The sequence below is a fragment of the Lissotriton helveticus genome, chromosome 2_1, assembly GCF_964261635.1.
Source record: "Lissotriton helveticus chromosome 2_1, aLisHel1.1, whole genome shotgun sequence".
Classification (NCBI taxonomy): Eukaryota; Metazoa; Chordata; class Amphibia; order Caudata; family Salamandridae; genus Lissotriton; species Lissotriton helveticus.
In genome coordinates this window covers 1853765154-1853767935 of record NC_136059.1, presented here as the reverse complement: position 1 = coordinate 1853767935, position 2782 = coordinate 1853765154, and the positions used below count along the sequence as shown (strand labels likewise).

Sequence of the window (2782 nt, the reverse complement as noted above, 5' to 3'; positions counted from 1 at the left end):
TAAGGGAACCTACAGAAAGGGATGACAACAAAGTTCATTCATTTATCTCTTATAAGAGTTCAAATAGTAGTTTTGACCCTACCTAAAACTAGTATCTTAGCTTCTGTTAACTGATGTATCTAATACTACATCTCCGTTCGTTGCAGTACATTTTTACATCTGAACTATTATAAGTAAGAGCCTATTTTTATTTCCTTAAGATATTTGGTTTCCTCTAATTTTACCTGACTACGATTTTTCTTCAGGACTTGTCAGTCAATCTCTTCAATTAAAACCAGAATGATTGAGGCACCGTTATTTCCATTCTCTAAAAAACGGCATGTGAGACCTGTAGGAAAAATAATTACACATTTCTTAATCGCCCTTCTATTTTAATTTTTTATATAAAGCATGATAGAGTGTGTGATAGAGAGCGGCATCTATTCATCCACATAGTCTCTTTATGTTGTATTATCTACCTTAATCTTAAGGGTACACTGCTCCCATCTCAATCAGGCTGTGTTTCCACTATACTGTGGTTTCTCTCAATAAAACGGGTTTCTTCTCGGCTGTTGATTAAACCAACTACTTATCACAATAAGATAAGGAAGTTTTTGAACTAATATAAAAAAGTCGACTTGCACTGACTTCTTTTCTCACCTTATTAAAAAATTGGAGACTTCAAATTTGTAGATTAAAAACCCATCGGGCGGTGACTTGATAATTTCCAGCCCAAATCCGTAGTGCCTTTTAAAAAATTCAAGCTCCCTGCGTAGAGCGGCAACTGTTTAGGGAGAGTGAAATACAGCACATGTTTAACTCTTCTGACACGTATTTTATAGCCCGCTTTCGTTGAAATCCCCTCAGGTTAGTAACAACGGCCTGTCTTCATACCTTAAGAGATTCTTATTTTCAACAAACGGACCGTTAGGGGTTCCCGCTTTTCAGACAGCGCTGCCTTTAGACAAGCGGGAACCCCTAACGGTCCGTTTGTTGAAAATAAGAATCTCTTAAGGTATGAAGACAGGCCGTTGTTACTAACCTGAGGGGATTTCAACGAAAGCGGGCTATAAAATACGTGTCAGAAGAGTTAAACATGTGCTGTATTTCACTCTCCCTAAACAGTTGCCGCTCTACGCAGGGAGCTTGAATTTTTTAAAAGGCACTACGGATTTGGGCTGGAAATTATCAAGTCACCGCCCGATGGGTTTTTAATCTACAAATTTGAAGTCTCCAATTTTTTAATAAGGTGAGAAAAGAAGTCAGTGCAAGTCGACTTTTTTATATTAGTTCAAAAACTTTCTTATCCTATTGTGATAAGTAGTTGGTTTAATCAACAGCCGAGAAGAAACCCGTTTTATTGAGAGAAACCACAGTATAGTGGAAACACAGCCTGATTGAGATGGGAGCAGTGTACCCTTAAGATTAAGGTAGATAATACAACATAAAGAGACTATGTGGATGAATAGATGCCGCTCTCTATCACGCACTCTATCATGCTTTATATAAAAAATTAAAATAGAAGGGCGATTAAGAAATGTGTAATTATTTTTCCTACAGGTCTCACATGCCGTTTTTTAGAGAATGGAAATAACGGTGCCTCAATCATTCTGGTTTTAATTGAAGAGATTGACTGACAAGTCCTGAAGAAAAATCGTAGTCAGGTAAAATTAGAGGAAACCAAATATCTTAAGGAAATAAAAATAGGCTCTTACTTATAATAGTTCAGATGTAAAAATGTACTGCAACGAACAGAGATGTAGTATTAGATACATCAGTTAACAGAAGCTAAGATACTAGTTTTAGGTAGGGTCAAAACTACTATTTGAACTCTTATAAGAGATAAATGAATGAACTTTGTTGTCATCCCTTTCTGTAGGTTCCCTTATCTTTTCTTCCTTTTTTAAACTTTTTTCTGGGTTCCACTTATCTACTCGAGATAGAAGGTTAGATATGAAAAAATCATTGTTATCAAATCAAGATGTGAATCAGATCTCTAATGCATATCAAGAGTGAAATGTTTGAATACCTTAGACAGAACAAATTATATCATAAAAAATGCATTTGTCAAGGCTTGTTCTCCCTACGTCACCTCCAATGTATGTGTATACCATGAGCACTATGCTATGTACTAAAGAATACTCAAAGTCAAACAATGAACTTTAAATTATATTCCCATGTTAAGATGAAATGAACCAAATATCACAAAATGAAATAGATATTGACTTTTTAGGTTCACTAATATCAATCACGAATTTTGATTGTCTAAACATGAAACTATAAACTGTAACATTGAATCTTTTAAAAAACTATACGTATAAGAACTAATAATATTTTGTTCTTTGTAGACATATTGGCTGAAAGTATAACTGTCCTGAGGAAGACACCACGACGTGTCGAAACGCGTTGACTCAAACCTAACAGCCACAGTAACTGTAGAAAGGACTTGTATCATTGTCTTTCTAACATGTTTTAAATTTATGTTTTCTTTAATTAGGAAACTTATCATTTTTTTATCAATAATTCATGATAACTGTATATTTATACTGTATAGATTTATCTTTGTTTTTATTAAAAAATACTATTTTTGATATCATTATGTTTGTCTGTGTTATGGCTTAAGTTTCTAACTTTGGGAATCATGCAGTTGAGTACATAGCTGTTTTTGTTCAATAGATAGCCTGGGTGTTTACCTTCATATTGTTCCCACTTGACTCCCATGGATTTTGATGCATTCCCAGATTTACCAGAACTGGCAAACCTGGGAATATGTCAAAAATATATGCCTTCACAGAGGAGGCGT

The 2782-nt window shown here is 34.7% G+C and overlaps 1 long non-coding RNA gene across 1 annotated transcript; it reads left to right on the top strand.

Annotated features, from left to right (window-relative positions):
• Positions 1–1376: 1376 nt before the first annotated feature.
• LOC144819959 (uncharacterized) lies at positions 1377–2575 on the top strand. The gene is made up of 2 exons (XR_013607641.1): positions 1377–1643; positions 2328–2575. It is a non-coding gene; the product is annotated as an uncharacterized LOC144819959 (long non-coding RNA).
• Positions 2576–2782: the final 207 nt, after the last annotated feature.